Raw genomic sequence first — 19,868 nt, 5'->3', positions numbered from 1 at the left:
TATTATTTTAAAACATACAGCTGCAAAGTATTCTATACTTCAATTATTCTTTATAACAATTTACCTTTGTTCAACAAGTTTCCATTGCTTTTTTAAAAATCATTTATCTTTTTAACTTTGACATCTTTTATTATTCTCTTTTGTGTATCTTCTATACATACAATAGTACACTACCCATTACCTGTCATCATATGTCATTTAAACAAAAGTGTATTTCTATACAAATATACTCTCTACCCATTGTTTTAACAAAGGTATCCCGTCGTTAGGAATGTGGACATATAGCGATATACCTACTCAGATCTTTGAAAAACAGTACTGTACTGCGAAAATCAGTACGTCTGGTCACCCTAGCCCATGCCTACGAGTAACGCAGTATGGAATTTTAATCAATATTACATTATATGAAAATATTCATATAGCTATCAAGTAAAAACTTGTCCTTGCATTTACTTAAAACGATCCAGAACGTGCACTAATAATAATAATAATAATAGCGGTAGTAATATTAGTACGAAAAATTGAAATAATAAGATTTTTTCACAAATTCAAACTTTCGGACCTAAAAGTAACGCGTTAGTTTCGAAATAAAGTAACAGTTACTTTTTTGGGACAAGTAACGCGTTACATTTTAAGAAAGTAAAGTAACTTGTAACGCGTTACATTTTTACAAGTAACTTACTCAACACTCCTTTCAGCGTGGTGTTCTCCTTTACACAATTCTTTAAGAATACTATCTGCTGTCTCTTGGATATGCCGTTTCTCCTTCTGTCCTTCCACTTGTCTATTCTTCTCAGCATCGGAGGTACTTCAACTTGTAAATTATTCATTGCAGCTTTGGGAAATTCTTATCCAAGAGACAACAGATAGTGTTCTTAAAGAAGTGTATAGAGGAGAACACCACGCCGAAAGGACTTCGGATAATTAAGATGGATAATTAAGGACTTCGGATAATGTGTCTGAGGAAGGCTATGTTACATATCAGAAACTGCAACACAAATATATAATCTCAAAATAAATATACCGCTTTAGTGGGGACGCGGCAGAAATCCTAAAAAGCACAAGACCTAAACCTCAGAAGTCCTAAAAATCATTTCGCTTTACGAGTCCTAAACGGTACAAGTCCTAAATGGCAGAAGGCCTAAACGGCACGTCGTAAAAATCATTTCACATCACAAATCCTAAACGGCACGAATCCTAAAAATCATTTCGCGGCACAAGTTCTAAACCGCACCGGACCTAAAAATCTCTTGTGGCGCTACCATCGCGTCCATGCCAAGAATAGTTCTTATAAGTAATTTGTATAAAGACATATTCCATCGTTCTGAAATAATAAAGAAAGAAAGAAAGAAAGAAATGAAGCCTATTGTCCTTTCTTGCTCTTTCCATGATATATTTCTATGGTGACAAAATTCTAAGTTCCTACTAAATTTGATTCCCAGTTCTTTCATAAGGTCTGTTTTCTCTATTTCCACACCATTGACCTCATATTAGTAATATAATATTGTGTTTTACGTCATAAATTTTCCTTCCCTTGTGTTGTTTTGAAGTAAATTATTTTGCACATATATTTATTGTATTCAAGTCTTTCTGTAGCAAATAGTTGTCATACTCGTAATTAACTACCACTTACTCGTTATCATTATTAATAATAATTTTAGTATTACTAACATAGCTGTTACCGTTGGAACTAAATACTTTCATAATAGTATTGTGGCAACTACTTACTACTGAAATGCTTTATCCAATATTTAAATCTAGTTTGTAGCACGGGTGGCCACAGAAGTTAATGGCTTATAGCCCATAGTGCGTCACGTAAATTTTAGAGGATCGTTGTGTCACCCTCCTACAGCTCATTTTTTGCAATTTAAAAGAAACATTGAGAAAATAGATTTATTCTGAACTTTATTAACCAACCCTCGTATAAATCAAAATGTTCTAGAAACTCTTTGTCACCGCTTTGGAATGTTTGTTCATCTGTGTTGGTAGACTTCCGTTCGATTTCATAACCATGTATGGACATACGACGCAGAAACAACAACCCTCTTTGTGAACGCTTTTAGTCCCGAAAGAAACGGGAAAGTCGCAAAAACACTTTACTTCTTGGTGGTGCTCAACGCTGATTTGATTATTTAAAATGGCCGCACTTCTTCAGCCAAGGAGTGTGAACTTGGTAGTATACGTCATCATCGGGGCGCTCGAGCACCTAGAACTTATACACAATAGCTGACTGAACAAAGGGGCAGTTGCTCTGCACCTAATCGACGAGGCAATCGTCGACGTTCGTTCCAACGCGCTTCCGAAAGCAGCATTTAGGCTGCCTATACTCACTCTTACTAATAGTCAATGATGTGCACGTAAACATTCTATATTAAAACTCAAAGTGACAAAGTTTTTTTTATCTATATGTGGAAGTGATAGTTCGTTGTTCTTCACATCAAAATTTCTTACCTAAGTGTACTCGTTTAATAATACGGCGACAACTTGGAATTCTCATCGAGGAAGTAGCAGTTAACATTTCAACGTGGGACTTCAACTTCAACAACTACGCATATATTTGAGTACAGGACAGAGGAGGTGCAACGCCAACAGGCTAGCCGAAGAAACACGTGAGTTATCCATTATATTAAGCCACCACATTATCTGCTATTCAAGCCACCATACCGTTGTGTTACTGATACTGAGTTGTTAACAGTAGATGTATTTGAAACATACATGCTTGTAATATTTGTGCTTATATCGTAACATTACATTCGTTTTACCAAAAGATTATTTTGTCATTTTTTGTAATATCATATGTGTAACTTAACCAATATTTTATTTACGTTGCTTATGCTTTCATCCGCCATGTTCCCAGTCATCGTGAGTTGAAAACCGTAAGCATGGGCAAGTGATCGTATACGTCATGGTGTAACTGGGAATCACAATTAAGAAAAGGGGGTATATGAGAAATAAAAGTTGTTCCGAACCACGACGTAAATCACGATTACACCCGAAATGGCTAAACCGTGACAAGACGTACTTTAATCTTCGGATAGAACTGCATTTAATTATTTCAGAGTTCATTTATTAAAATACGAAAATAGTAAACATTTGAATCACGTAGTTGCAAGCAGGCAACTGGGCATAGAATTATGCGTAGATTGTTTTAACTCGTGAAAAGAAAAGAGCAAGAGGAAAGAAAATAAATAGGGTTTGAAAAAGAAAAGAAAACAGAAAGTAAATTCAATTACCACGGAAATATAATTAGTACAATTTGTTTTGTAAGAAATTAAAACATTTTTGTTTGTTCGCGAATTTTTCTTCCGCTAACTTTTCATAGTACGAAAGCACTGAACAGCTGATCATAGCCACACACACACTCACAGTAGTATATGCGCCTCTGTAAAATAATGAATGAATAACAGTGTGTTTGTTTATGTTGATTGTCTATCGAAACATTTTTACAAAATGAAAATTTGAAATAAAATAAAAACTTTGTGCAACTGAAATAATGAAGTAGTTTGAGAAAAGTGTTTGTTTATATTGTTACTTACTTCAAGTGTTTGTTTTGCATGTTTTGTATTGTGATTTGGTTTGTTTTAAGTTAAGTAAATATGGAAGCGAATATTTTAGAACAATTTCAGGCAATGTTAACAGAACAATTAGAGAAACACTTTGATAAAGTTGGGCTAAAATTAGAGCAAAGTTTAGAGAAACTAGAAAATAATAGCGAACGCTTAGAGCATAAAATTGATAGTACTAACGAGGGAATAAAGGAATTGACAAACGAGTGCGCGAACAATAAGTTAGAGCTAGGAAATAAGTTTGATTGCAAATTCGACCAATTGAGTACCGGTATTACAACCACCAATAATTCCATTATCGAGGTACACTCTGGACTAATCGATGTTACCAATCAAGTTGAAGCAGGAACTGTTGAGTTTAAAAATAGTGTAGCAAAATGTAAGGAAAGTCTTGTTGAGTTTCATGGATGCATGCAGATGGCACGACTTGAATGCAAAAAAGTGCAAGGCGAAAGTGAAATCATAAATACTCTTGAATTCGCGCAGGCTCCCATTGCGGGAGATAGATGCCTCATAAGCCAGAGAGTTAGTTATAGTCAGGAAAAGGAAATACGTAGTGTGGAAGTAGTAGTAAGCAAAAGCTTGTTATGTGTATCCGTAGACAATTGTGATTCTAGTATACTTAGCGTTATTGATTTACCGGCTAGGGATGCCGACGGCTCACACACAACGAATGGTAGCGTTGGGAATACGCGTACCCATCCTCTCCAAGAAGTCAGGGAAGACTTAAGAGTTGAATTGTTGTTTTTGTGTGAAGATGTAGTTACAGTGTTGTCGTTTTTACGTCGCGGGCAAGTGGTCTTGCGCGACTTAACAGATTCAAATTTGTCTTTGGTACCATACACGGCCAACGTGAATTGCATTTTTATACTGCAGATCCATTCCGACTTTACTAACTTCGAATACGGTAGTAAGAAACAGCTCCAGATTGATAATTTGAAGTGTAGGCCTATCCAGCGAATTGTGTTTTACACGCTAAGCGCTTTATTTGTGAATAACTTGTTAGAAACGTTTACGGTAGTTGAGCCTAAAAGTAACATTCTTACTCAAGTGCATGCAGATAAAGGGAAATTGTCACCCGTGAAAAAGTTAAAATGTAATACCGAGGTCAAGAATAACAGAGAGATAGCCCACGATAACCAGTTGAATTTTGCTAATTCGGTAGTTTACCTGAATTCGGTCCCAATGCGTACCGATAGTAAACATGCTGTAAAAGGGCGTAAATTAGACTCTAGTATGGTCACCTTTTATCAAGCTAGTACGTCATCATTGCGAAATTGTCGAAAACGAAGGTTCAAATGTAAATTTACTCGAAAACAGCTGATCGTTCGTGATTATGTTCATGCTCGTCAACTTCAATGCAAAGTGTATTTACAGCGCGCACAATCCCGCATTAGGTATGCAGCGAACAGCAGGGCAAAAGTAAAACAAAAGCGTTCTCGAAAACGAAAGTTGGCACAAAGTAATCGTGGGAGAAAGAAATTTAAGTGTAAATCGAAGTTAGTGGCATATCAACAAACTCGTGAGAAAGCCAAGACGCGAAAAGGATGTACGTCGACTCCGAAGAATGCTAAAAGGCGAAAGCGTAAATACGCGCGAGTATTGTGCAGCAAATTACAAGGTGAATACAGCGATAGTAGGTGTAAACGTAAAAAGAAATCTGTGCATGAATCCGTAAGGCATCGTAAATTTAAGCGCCGTAAACGAAGACGTATTATTGCGCGGAAGCTCATTAGATGCGTGGCAAAGAGGAGAAAAGCCCCTCAAGTCATAAGAAGTAACTGGAAGAGTACTCGTAAGCGTGTGAAATTGCAGGCGTACAAGTGTAATCGGCATCGGTGGAAAATGAAAGTTGTAACGTAACCAAAGCGCGAACTTTGCCCGAACTTGGATTAAATCCCGGAAGAAACGCAAAATTAAATACCGAATATGACTTTTAAGATTTTATAGAGAATGAAAATAAAGATTGTTATTTTTTTTACTTCAATTATTCCCCACCGAATATCGAAAGTTAGGAATTTGTTTTTCAGCTTCAAGTGTGTGCATGCCGTCACTGACGCGCCCATCCAGAGGAAACACCAGCATCCATTCATAATCAGGTACGTTCATTTAAATACCATGTTTTATTCTTTCTTTACAGTTTTTGGAGATGAGAGATGAATGTGAAAAGCAGAGGAAGGACAGCATTGGAAATTTTAAATAGGTAATCAATTTAGACCGCGATTTCGGACTTTGAAAATTTTAATGAGACCCCACCACTTTTGAAAACTATGGTTATCCCGTTTTGGATACAGAACTTCTGTATCAAAATTTTGTTAGGATGTTTATGTTTTGAATGTTTTATTTCTTTTCAGGTGCTTCCAGTTTTGGGAACCAAATGCCATAAATAAAATTTTACCATTGTATTTTCTTTCGAGTTTTTATTCATTCACCTTTATGTTTGTATAAACATTTAGCTGTCCCCATACCATCATGCATCTAGAGAGATGTTAGGCAATTAGAGATACTTGAAATTTAATTAGAGAAATACTGTCGAATGTTACAATTAATTATGAAATTTGGATTTTGAGAAAAAAAGGAATGTTTCTCCTTTAGTTAATGAATCTTTTCATCTGACTGTCATTAAGTATGCCCAAGAGCATAATGAGTTTTGTAACATAAGACTGGTTAGGCGTCGAAATACTGAAAATTAAATAATACTTATTATGATTTTGAAAGTAATTGAAAATAATGTTGAATTTAAGAAATCTGTTTACGAAATTATTTACATATGATGTTCGTTATGTAAAATCAGTGGGTATTTGTTGCGACACTAATGAAGTTTTGAACTTAATTTAATTCAATTACAAAAACTGTTTTACAAGTTAAGAAGAGGCAAAAGGTTGAAAAATATAATTCAACCCTTAGAGGCGTCACTACTATTCCCTTTCAAAATTACAGTGACGAAATCGGTGTAGCGTCCGATTGGGCCTTAGCTAGTGTGTGATTTGGCCTTTAGACACACACACTTCTAAATTCCTTTTTGGCTTGTGACGTTTAATATATAATCAACTGACGCTTAAAATTTCACATTTTATTAGATATTCATTTTTAATTGACGAAAAAGAGATCATAAATTGCGTTTATTTGGGATTCTGGTAAATAACTTTTTCTCTTCTTTTTTCCTGTAGTACGATTTTCACGCAAGGTTACGTACATTTATAATAACGTTGCGAGAAAATTGCACTACCAATGATCACCGACACAATTTGGTATCGATATATAAAGTGTTTGTTTTAATTAGGTGACGATTATTTATAACAAAATTGGCTCATAAAAATGGGAAATATGTATAATATATATTGGCCGTAAAGTATTATGGAAACTGAATAATCAAAAGCATTATCCACTTTGAAATTCATTAATGTCGGTAATTTTGAACAAAATTTGATAAGTGTTGTTTTAAATTTTGAAAATAAATTTATTCTCGAAAAAAAAATATTTTGCATCGTAAAGAATCCAATGTTGAAGTATTCTCGTTATTTGTGTAAGTTTGAATCAGAAACCAATTTCAGCTTAGTGAAAATAGTTTTGTTCAGTTTGAAATGTTTTGAAAAAAAAAGACGTATAGTGGCAGTAAGTAACTGAGATATGCAAGGCAAAAGGCCAGTTGTAATTTAAGAACTATGATGGGCAAGAATGGATTAAAAGGAGCCAATAAGTAGTTTCCATGTTGCGGGTTAATGCCGGTGTCAAAGGCTAATTGAAGAGCGACACCGATGTTGAATTTCAGGACGTTAGCAATGATATTCGCATAGAGGGCGATCATAGCGTATAAGGCCTATGGAGAGGCAAACGCTTGTACTAAGGACCATGAATTATGTATATTGCGAAGTATACACGATGCAAAGGGCGATGAAAGGCCGCATCTGTGTTTTCGAGGTTGATTTTTCCCTCGTTGTTGTTAAGTTCCCAGCCAAGGGTGCTGGAGGAGGCAAGAAGCCTATATTTTTGTGTGTTTATGTTATTAAATGACAATGGTCCATAAGGTTGATATGTATATCCCTTTTATGTTCGATATTGTGAATGCGTAGGAAGTATTTCTAGAAACGCCCATGTTTTGAGGTGAATTTGTCCCGCTTGTGTGAATTGTCTTTTTAAAGACAACCGCAATATGAATTATTTTAGCCCAGTTTTGCAAGTGCCCATAACCCAGTTAGTCGCCATTAAACGTCCATTACAAAATTGCTGTTGATAAATTGTTATAGCTAGGTTAAAATAAATAAGTAAACTTAAGATGTTCAGTTGGGATTTCAAGTAATGTTTTTTCAGAATTAAATTTGTGTTATGAGAATACATCAACTTTATTACGTAACAGGAGATGCTAAATTGTATTAATGTTTAATGAACAAGTTATAAAATATTACGGAAAATTAACAATTAAATTTACCATTAGTTTTGAATTCATTAACATTATTGGTCTGATTTTGGATAAAATTTGATAAATATGGTTTTAAATTTTGAAACGAGCATATTTTAGAAATTGAGGAAATGTGAATAATAATTATTAAAGTAAAATTAATTGAATAACGAATACGACATTCTGATTGTAAATGATATGGTCACCACCCGATATGGCTAAATGTATTGACTTATTCCCGATTGTGACTTAATACCGGATATAACGATATTACTGATGTTGATAAGTGCATTTTTGCCAGGAGGCCGGCACATTTTTTGGCTAGCGCTCTTTAAAGGAATGCAATTGTAAACCTACTAATTTTGTAGGTATGAGCGGGCCTAAAACAATTAATAGTTATTGAGTGATTGATGATATTGAGGTGCAGGGCTGTAGTATCGAACTTATCCTCCCCAGGGTATTCTTGTTGTCCTTTTCATATATTTATTTTCTCAAAATACCTTCTTTAGGTCTAGGTACTGACAGCCCAATTGGGGTTGGAAAATTTTACCCGGTTATGACATAGCTATGATGCGTAAAGCATCTAGCTGGGAGGGACAAAGGATTTTGTGCAGGAGCGATTTATTCAAATCGTCGGGGAGCTCAACGACCCCGCACACTCCAGTTATGGGAAATAGTAAGTCGGTGCCTTTTGGGTCTTCGGGACCAATTCATTAACCTATATTTTTGTTTAATTAACAACTTACAACCTGTGCTGTCAACCAATGACACTCAGGATGGCACTATGTAAGGCCTAACCGCCGTTTAACCCATGTATATATTAAAATGTTTTAAAGTTTATTAGTTATGTTATGTAATGCAAATATATAGATTGATATTTTAACTATTTTGCATATTATGATGTAATATGTAAAAATGTTAGTATATAAGTAAATTTTGTCCAGTTTTGAACTTTACTCGTTTATGAATAGATTTTGCATATTTAGTGAAAAAATGTAATCAGAATTTGAATTTCGTTCATATATCATATTACATTTATATATTATGTTCGCATATTCCAATTATTATTCTGGAAAACAGACATTTAAAAAATGAAGAAGTAATGTTAATGTGGAAAACATATTAAAAAAAAAATTTGCTTTTATAATTTTCACAAGTTTATCTGTCGCTCAACGACTCACACAAAGGAGAGAATACCTAATTATGTTCCGTTTGTTTTAAATAACCCATACAGGTGAAAAAATTTCATTTAATTCACTTTATTAGAGTTTCATTCATTTCAATATGAGAAAAGTAGTAGTTGGAACTTTCGCTACATGGTTCATTTGAATAGAACGATTGTGATTAACGAAGTATTTTGTTGTTTATCCGATTATTTTTGTGTTCGAAAGTTTAAAAGGAGAGAATATCGTTTCGAATCAGCACTTGTCAATTAACTCACACAACTATAACGAAATTTAGATTGAATTTGAGGATTTTGAGAATTGAGAATTTGAAAAATAAATAAATGAATAAATAAATAAATAATGGAAAGAAATTGGTTCATTGTATAATTTAACAGTAATTGATAGATCCTATTGCTTATAGTATGTTGAGGCAATCAGATTTAAATCTGTTAGTCACGTTGATATTGATAATGATCATCGAGAGAACAAAATGATTGTGTGCAAAGTATTTTGAGCTGTATACGTTGAGTTCAACTGAATGGCAATTGAGCATTATAAATGAATTAGGGCTATATTTAAGATGCCAAAGGCTGTATAGAGCGGCATTCTTATTTGAATTTATTGTTACGGCATACGTGTACTTTACCGTGAAACCAAAGGCCATTAGAGGGCGGTTCACGTTTGGAAGTGGATACTCCTTGTTACTTCCCGAATACCTAGATTGCTCCTAGATGAGTAGGGAAAGTGTTTAATGTGTTTAGAGGTGGATTGTAAATCCCTCTTATTATGCGATAGGTGCTTGCGTTTAATTCCCGTAAAATGGAGTTATAGTTTGCCTTTGCCAATAAGATGCTTGTTGAAAATGAGATTCAGAAATGATTGTATCAGCCAAAGGTCGTATGTTCGCCAATGTTATACAAGTTTCGTGCACTAGTGTTGATGCTCGCATACTTATTGCAATAAATAAATAAGTAAAATAAAAGTTCACGTTTGCTGTGAGTAAAGCTGATTTAAAAAAAAAAAAGTGAGTTGACATGTGAATCAAAATTTATTTGAAACAATTCGATGAATCTTTTGTTTGTTGTTTGAGCAATATGATTATTAAAACTTAGTAGTATATTCGACTTTAATTCTTTTAGTATTTACATGTTTAATAAGTTGAAATATAGTATTTTGAATAATTAATATGTGATTTACATTATAGTTATTTTGTGAATTCTTGTTTTGAAATTTCTTTTGGGATTATTAATATTTTACATGTATGAAAATATTAGTTGATATCACCATTTTGATGTTATATTAGATTTTTATGTTTGATAATCGAATAATAATAATAAGGAAATTTAAATATTAATTAAGTTTGCTGTAAAAGGTGCATATATACACACATTACACTATACAAACTACGTATTAGGAATTTCAATATTACCGTTCGTTACGTTGTTAGGCTACACTTTCGAAATCGGTATACACATTTTGCTATTGTTTAGTAGTTAAGTATTTTCTATATTAATGTTCATTTGTACATTTATTTGGATTAACATGTTTAAGTATATCATGTGCTTTGCAAAGGATGATTGAAAAGTGAATTAAGATATATTTAATTATGGTGAGAAACCAATATTTAAAAAAAAATGAATAAATAAATAAATAAATAAAAGGAACTATAAACTAGAAATATAAATAAATTTAAAATGAACAATTTACTAATGGTGGCATAAAGGTGGCTTTGTTTAAACAAAAGGTGGCTTAATTAAAACTTAAAAGTGGCGGACTCAAAAGTGGCTTCATATAAGTAAAAGGTGGCTTTAAAGAACGTAATAGGTGGCTTTAACAAAGGTGGCTTGTTGTCATACAGGGTGAATAACCACACAGTTACTTAGTGAAGTGCAATATATAGTGCAGTCCCAATACGTCGAATTTTCATAGTGAGTTCCCAACGATCTTCGCTTCATATACAGTGTAGTCCCGATATACTGCATCTTTATGGTGAACTCTCAGTGACGGTTGATTTATATACAGGGCGTTCCCAAAATACAATGATCATTAAGTGACATTCCAGTATGGACTATTAACCCCTCAACGGCCAGGGTTCTCTTCACAAATTGAAGCAATTTGCTCGGACACTGCTCGGGCCCCAATAGGATGTCACCGTCCTACAGCTCATTTTTTGCAATTTAAAAGAAACATTGAGAAAATAGATTTATTCTGAACTTTATTAACCAACCCTCGTATAAATCAAAATGTTCTAGAAACTCTTTGTCACCGCTTTGGAATGTTTGTTCATCTGTGTTGGTAGACTTCCGTTCGATTTCATAACCATGTATGGACATACGACGCAGAAACAACAACCCTCTTTGTGAACGCTTTTAGTCCCGAAAGAAACGGGAAAGTCGCAAAAACACTTTACTTCTTGGTGGTGCTCAACGCTGATTTGATTATTTAAAATGGCCGCACTTCTTCAGCCAAGGAGTGTGAACTTGGTAGTATACGTCATCATCGGGGCGCTCGAGCACCTAGAACTTATACACAATAGCTGACTGAACATAGGGGCAGTTGCTCTGCACCTAATCGACGAGGCAATCGTCGACATTCGTTCCAACGCGCTTCCGAAAGCAGCATTTAGGCTGCCTATACTCACTCTTACTAATAGTCAATGATGTGCACGTAAACATTCTATATTAAAACTCAAAGTGACAAAGTTTTTTTATCTATATGTGGAAGTGATAGTTCGTTGTTCTTCACATCAAAATTTCTTACCTAAGTGTACTCGTTTAATAATACGGCGACAACTTGGAATTCTCATCGAGGAAGTAGCAGTTAACATTTCAACGTGGGACTTCAACTTCAACAACTACGCATATATTTGAGTACAGGACAGAGGAGGTGCAACGCCAACAGGCTAGCCGAAGAAACACGTGAGTTATCCATTATATTAAGCCACCACATTATCTGCTATTCAAGCCACCATACCGTTGTGTTACTGATACTGAGTTGTTAACAGTAGATGTATTTGAAACATACATGCTTGTAATATTTGTGCTTATATCGTAACATTACATTCGTTTTACCAAAAGATTATTTTGTCATTTGTTGTAATATCATATGTGTAACTTAACCAATATTTTATTTACGTTGCTTATGCTTTCATCCGCCATGTTCCCAGTCATCGTGAGTTGAAAACCGTAAGTATGGGCAAGTGATCGTATACGTCATGGTGTAACTGGGAATCACAATTAAGAAAAGGGGGTATATGAGAAATAAAAGTTGTTCCGAACCACGACGTAAATCACGATTACAGTTGAAAAGCAACTTAATTGAAATTAATGAGAAACTTAGATTTATATTTAAAATAAATTTATTTTATACAAGAACATTATGTTTAATCAATGTCGCAACCATGGTTGGGAAAGGGATGTTTTGAAGTACGAACCAATGTAATAGTGTGGAAGCAATAGCTGAGTTTTGTTTATTTGTTTCTGAGTTTTGCGTCCTTATACAGCGTCGTAATTACGAAGGAGGGATTCGGCTTTGTAAGATTGACAGATTGCCAATGGCAAGAAGAAGTGGACCGAAGTGAATGAAATTGTGCACATATATTGTAGACGTAAAATGAGGGCATACGTGTTTCGTATTTTCCTAGAAAAAACGGTTAGGTGTGGCACGGACCCCTCCAAACCTTTGATTAAGAAATATCAAAAATGCTAATAAGATTATGTCAGAAGTGCCTAAAAGACATGAAGAACTGCAACGAAACTTTGTGTAGGGAGAAATAAGCAAAAAAATAAACTAACCGTGTTTTTTATTTTCCTCGGAAAAACAGTTTTAGAGGCAAAAGCACCCACTCAAAATTTTGAAAGTTGACGCCCGAAAGACAAGAAGTAGTAGACTGAAGTGAATGAAATTGTATAGAGATATTGTAGATGTAAGATTAATGACTACGTGATTCGTATTTTCCTGGGGGGGGGGAAAGAAAAGAAAGAAACTCTCGGGTGGACCGAAGCGGTAGGTGGCGGAAATAGTGGACCGAAGCGAATGAAATTATGTGTAGATATTATAAATAAAATAAGGCCTTTCGTGTTCAACAAGTATCCCCATCCGATTTCTTCAAATTTGGCACATCAACAGTAAGCACAAACAGTATAGCGTATTTTATAGTATTTCGGGAGACCCCTTTCATCTTACAATGTTTCTCTGCATAAACAAAAACACCTGTCGATTTATTTTCTGTTTACTGTTGATGTGCCAAATTTGAAGCAAATCGGATGCGGACACTTAGGAAATCCGAGAGGTCTTACTGTACGTCTATACACAATTTCATTTGCTTCGGTCCACTCCGCAACTACGGTAATATTTACTTTTTTCGGAGGGGGCCTTATCCCCAAGACTGTTTTCCGCACAAACTAGAAGCACGTGTTCATTTTACTTTTGCACAAAGTTTCGTTGCAGTTCTTCATATCCTTTAGGAACTTCTAACGTACACTTATTTGCACCTTACATATTTCGCAATCAACAGTTTAGAAGGTTAGTTCCCAACCCAATATTTTTTTTCTTTTTTTAAGGAAAGTACGAAACACGTATTGCCTCATTTTACGTCTACAATATCTGTGTACAGTTTCAATCACTTCGTTCCCCTTCTTCTTGCCTTTCAGGTGTCAACTTTCAAAATTTTGGGTGGAGACTTTTGCTTCCTAATTTCCGTTTTTGGCATAAAATAAAAAAAACTCATGTTTGTTGCAATTCTTCATGTCCTCTAGGCACTTCTGACATACTGTTATTAGCACTTTTGTTATTTCATGATGAAAGGTTTGAAGGGGCCCATGCCCACCCTACCGTTTTTCCAGGAAAATACGAAACATGTATTCCATCATTTTACGTCTACAATATCTGTGCACAGTTTCATTCACTTTTGCCTTTCGGACGTCAACTTTGAAAATTTTGGGTTGGGGCTTTTGCCCCCCAACACCGTATATATATATATATATATATATATATATATATATATATATATATACACCACAAACTTATCCACGGATCATAGGAAAGACCCACTAATGTAGAATCTTCAGAATTTGAAAAGAAAAAATGAAATCATTTTTTATCCCATTTGTAAATTAAACATTTCTTTCTTTCGTCACAGAGAGTGTCCTTTTTCCAAGAGAAGAGAATTGAAATAGAGATTTTTTAATACTCGACGAATACTCTTAACACTGAACAAATAAAACGAAACTAGAATCTTCTGTTTTCTTGATTTGGAATCTAGGAATAAAAAGAGAAGAGAATCACAGCTTTATGTTAGAAAAGTTGAGCACCGAACTAACATACCTTCAAATCTTTAGTTATTTTCATATAAGGAAGACAATTTTGTTTTTATGAACTTAAAGAGAGAAGGAACAAAGGTGAGCACTCTACCATCGAAGCAACTGCATCCACACAGCAAGGGTAAACACTATACCACTAAACTCCTTGCTTCCAATTCATCTTAATATTAAGTCATATTAATAATTTTGCTATCTTCAAACAGGTTTACAGATAGTTTTCGGACCTATGATTTTATTCTGTATATACTTATACCTTAGAATGTACACTGCAATAACTTTGATCTTACAAGATAAATTATCTAACTACATAAATTTTCTAATGATGAATAGATGCTAAAATTTCCACATATTTCCAGTACGCAGAACAAGTAAATTGTACTAAATATTCGAATAATTTTAACTATACTAGTCTGAATCCAATCAGTACGTGTCTTAATGAAATATTACTAAGCAAAGTCGTTAGCAATATATTGCTTTGTAATGTGTAAGACACGCACTGGCTGGATTCAAATTAGTGCTGTTAAATTATCCGAGTATTTTTTCTTGTGTTTTCTGAATATTCGTTCTGAAAAATTATTCGAACAATTTCTCGAATAGAACTCCTTCGTGGCTAGGTGGTTAGCGTACGCACCTTAGGCCCTCGGCGACTGAACTCTATTCCAGGCGGTGGAGTTCATTCGGTTCGAATTCACATCTAGTTTCAGGAAAGAGTGGAAACCTATTTAGAATTATGGCTCATATTTTGTTATCGTCATCATTTTATACCATCCGTTGTATCAGCAATAGCTCTCGTTAAGTTATCACAGCGTGACACAAGATAGAATTGCAAAATGGTATCACTATCAATAAACAAAACCTAATTTAGAATATGACTGCAAAGGAATTTATGATCTATCTAGACCTAAATTAGTTTATAAAAACAAGGAAGAATACATGATAATTATACGGAAACGTTGTCATAATCAAAGCAGACACGAATTATGTGATATCAAAATGTTTGAAGCACGTAGATATCAAACGAAAGTGGTACAAACTAGATTTGAAGAGTTAATAATAGGAACAATTTCTGAGATCAGAGAAGAAAAATCAATACTTTGAATTCCACCGCTTTGATACAATTGCATTCTTTACAATTTAATATGTGAGGGAGCATAACGCACCGTAAATATGAATGTTAGGTACCGTTCAGATATCCGTCTGGTGGATCTAGGGTAGATGTCCTGAAAAAAGCTTTTACATTTTTCGTTCGAGAGACCCATTGGGAATTCGGAAGAAATACTGACCTTACCTATATACATAAACTGTATTCAAGATCATTTAAGAGAAATATAATTACACATGAATGCACTTAAGATGAAAAATCATAGACTTGATAATCCTATTAATATTTAATAAATGGTATAAAATATGCACTTCCTTCTTATGAAGTTTCTACCATTACCAATTCCGTTTCTCTTGTAGTCCCAATATTCGTCTCAGATTCTTGTTTTCAAATACTTTCAGTCTGCGTTTTCCTTTAAGTCGAAAGTGTGAACAAAAATGTATTACTTTGAGATTAATTTAAACATATCTTAATTAGCCTAACTTTTTTCTGTATTTCAAATTATGTAAGAATATTATATAATGTTTCCCTTTTTCACAATACAAATGAAACAAACTTTTCACTTGATCACGAATCCAAATGTTCTTGTTGATTCGAGACTTGTCTCTTTTCGTACCGAAAAGTTTCTCGATTGGCAATACTAGTTTACCCTATTAATAGTATATTGAAGTTTCAGCACCTTGATAAATGCTCTTCATCGTGTTTGTACAATTACTTTTATCAATGTATAGTTTTCATACATAACTCATGTAACATTAGTGATTGAGATCTAAAACTTGGGGGAAATAGTATTGCCCATAAGTCTGGGATGTTTCTGTATCATATCGAATTTGAAAATGTACTTGTCGATTCGAGGCTTGTCTCTTTTCGTGTCGAGAAGTTTCTCGTTTCATTGGAAATACTAGTTTACTCGAGTAATAGTATTTTGAGGTTTCAGCTTTAGATCATCCTAGCAAATCTTTCAATCTCTTCATTTGTAGACACGGCGCACAACTCTGTACTTGAGTGACGTAATGCTGTTCGCGATTTGGCTCCCTCTGACCGTGATTTAGGAGGCAGAAAAGTGAACTTATCAGCGTTGCCAACTGAAATAAATATTCGCCATAAATCTAGAAATGTGAGGTATTATTCATAACTCGTGCGTTGTACCTTTTCATCTATGTATATCTAAATCATTACTATTAATAGTAGATGTTGGATTCCATAAATAAAAATGAAATGTCAAATATTTTCCATCTATGTGTATGCCTACATAAAGGAAACATTCACCTACATTTCTTCTATTCCGGATAAGTCACCGTCAGCATCCTCTTCTGAATTACTGTTGCTATCACTATCGACACCACCCAGACTGATAACGACCCTCTCAGTAATTTCATCCATAATTCCTTCTGCTTCCCAATACTGAGTTTTAATTTGCTTCACGTGATTACAAACTGATATCCATTCGTTCCTCCCAATTTGCCCGAACCTAATTTTACAGAGTTTTTTGAACATCATTAATTTTGAAAGTTGTGTTTCATGACGCAACCCACTTTTGGGATCTTTTTGTGCTTCACTTTGGGGTTTATAACATTTATAATCACGTTAAATTCACTACAAGACACACCGAGACACCTACAAACTATTACACTAGCCTATCCACACTACACTGGACCGGAATACGATAATAACACCCTCGTAACAACAAACACCTTATTTTCTATCTACCAGCACACTACACGAAACCCAGCCAAAGAACAAACCTCGAGAAGCATAGGAAATATCTAATTTCGAGGAGTGAATGAACCATGTCTCTTGTTTTAGACCAGTGGTGCAATTAAATGAGCCTGAGGGCCATAACCGTCTTTACTAGTAAAGTGGAGGGCCGCAGCTAAGTAATAATAATAATAATAATAATACGCTACAAGAGAAAAATATAAAGTTATTTGAAATATTACCTATTCAATCTGTGACAAATGAGAGTGACTAGCAGCGTTTACAAGGGCTGAGATATCTATATCCATTCTTTTTGTTGCGAGAAGCATTAGATGTAAAAGAGAAGAATCTCCAAGGCAATTTCTGAAGCGATTCTTCACAATTTTCATGCTGGTAAATGTACTTTCACACAAATAAGTACTATCAAACATTGACACTCTTTTCCGACCAAATTCACAGTTTTTAGGGAAAGCTGTTGCCGTGGATGCTCGTGCCCTTTTTGTTGTACAGAAACGCTAAATGGATGCGTTATTTCAAAAGAAGAGTGGAAACATTAAACGATTGAATACATATAAATGAAAATACTATCAGTAATAAAAATTGTGAATCGTTAAACCTTTGTGGGCCGTAGAAAACGGTTTGGCGGGCCGCCATTTGGACAGCGCTGTTTTAGACCCTAAGCGATTGACCACCATATATGTGGGAGACTTCCATTTTCTTTTTCTATTTTTTTTTTTTTTTCTAACCCAAAGGTCAAAATAAGAAGGGTGAAAGAATGTTTTCCACTCAGTATTACTTAGCATTGTGTTATAGTGGTAATAAAAATCTGAATTTTTTTTCTTTTGTAGAACTAAAATACTATGTGTATATATTCCTATGTGTGGATATATTTGTATGAATTTTTTACGCTTTTTTATGTCGGCACTTCAGGTGTTTGATACATTCAGTTATTTTTAATTTTAATAATTGATTTCAAATTATCTTATACTTTGGTTAATTAACGCTATGATATGGAAGATAAAAGATCTTTTTAAAAAAAATTCGGGAGCAGTACTACGATCAGAAGTCTTAAATAGTAACGTGTGCTACAAATTTCTAACCGGAATGATTTAGTATCTTAGAAACTTTTTATATTTGGGGGCAGAGCGTAGCTCATCTGAAATTTGTAACACCGTGTATTTAGACAACTCGAGGATGAATTTAACAAATCGTCTTAGGATAAGAAATGAAATACTCAATTACTTTTGGATATTTTCGACATCACACCACAAGCTATTAGGATTCGAAATGGTCTTAACTATAGAAATCTACTACATCGTAATGGCACAGAAACTTAACCATTATGGTTATCTAACATCGCAAATAGATGTAGTACTCACAGGTTGTTCAGCTCAGTTCAACTCCAAACGATGTCCTTCCACTCTCCAATCTTAATTACAACCCCGATTCTAGTCTTCGTCCTCAACCAGCACAACCCCTTTCCGGGATTCAGGTGCTTCCTGGTTGTGGCGAAGAGCTTAGCTCAGGTCTCTTTCTGCAATCTCTTACTTCCTTATTTCCGTATAGGAAAACTTCCTATAATTGTGGTGTGATGCCGACGTTATCTGTTTTTATTGTTTTTGTAAGCAGTATGACTATAACTTCCTTGTTTTATAATAAATAACATAAATTAGACAAACACATGTAAGGATTTTGGGTACTTTACATTACCCCTGTCTCGAAATTTTGAGCACGATTCTATGTGCCAAAAAGGAAAAAAAAAAAGATTACTGTCCACCTGTATAAACATAAAAAGTAAATAATAATTAAGTTCGTCCATTATCTTCGAACACTCTGTATATATATAAAGTTTTCTTTTTACTCGTATGTATGTATATATATTCCACCACCAGCATTGTCCGTCACCAATAATATGAATATATGTTGTTTGTATCACATGAGTATTCTGCTGACAAGGTAATATTACAATAAATGTAGGTTAATGTCACTGTATCCTGTCTGTAAGAAAGAAAAAAAAACACATTGTCACAAAACACTTTGCACTCTGAATGAAACAAAACACTCAGTTTATTTCACTAGTTACGTGTGAGTTTGTGTTTTTCGTCATCTGTTCCTTCCTATACTGGAATACATGTTACTTGGAGGTATGTATTCTGTCATATGTATTTAATTGTCATTATCACTGAAGTCCTCACTTCGATAACTGGTAGTAGTATTTAATCCTTTGAAAGCATAGATTCCTCAGGATCCTGTTGTTCGGCTCAGTCCACATGGTCCATTGTTGATATCTGACATTGAAGATAAGGCATCTATGGGAAACTGCTACTGTTGCTGTTCTTTTGTTGATGATGTTGATATGTTGTTGTGTAGGAGTGATTATTGAGTGTTTTCGTTTATGCGTGTAGTAAATACATTTATTTACAGATATTAAGACAAGCACAACTGTTAAGTCTGCACCATTACTAAGAAGTAGTGAAATGAGTCCCTTTTTAATGTTTGAATAACACGAAGTTAGAAGAAATCATTGACATACCATTAACATTAAGAATTATAGTAGGCGTAGAAGGCTTAATTGTTGGATATACATTTAATGTATCATCATAGAGGTGTATCGAA

At 34.4% G+C, this 19,868-nt stretch overlaps 1 protein-coding gene across 2 annotated transcripts in view; it reads left to right on the top strand.

The window, feature by feature from the left end:
- Adsl (adenylosuccinate lyase) overlaps positions 1–19,868 on the top strand; it is a 647,432-nt gene that overhangs the window by 134,750 nt on the left and 492,814 nt on the right. The window contains exon 1 of one of the 2 annotated variants that reach the window (XR_014127537.1): positions 1,701–12,049. The exons of the other annotated variant lie outside the window; for it this stretch is intronic. The gene's annotated coding sequence lies outside the window, so the exon portion shown is untranslated. Of the gene's footprint in view, positions 1–1,700; positions 12,050–19,868 lie in introns of those variants that run through there. 2 annotated transcript variants of the gene reach the window in all.

The sequence above is a fragment of the Thermobia domestica genome, chromosome 11, assembly GCF_964235325.1.
Source record: "Thermobia domestica chromosome 11, izTheDome1.hap1.1, whole genome shotgun sequence".
NCBI classification, from domain to species: Eukaryota; Metazoa; Arthropoda; class Insecta; order Zygentoma; family Lepismatidae; genus Thermobia; species Thermobia domestica.
This window is presented reverse-complemented; position numbering and strand designations above follow the sequence as displayed.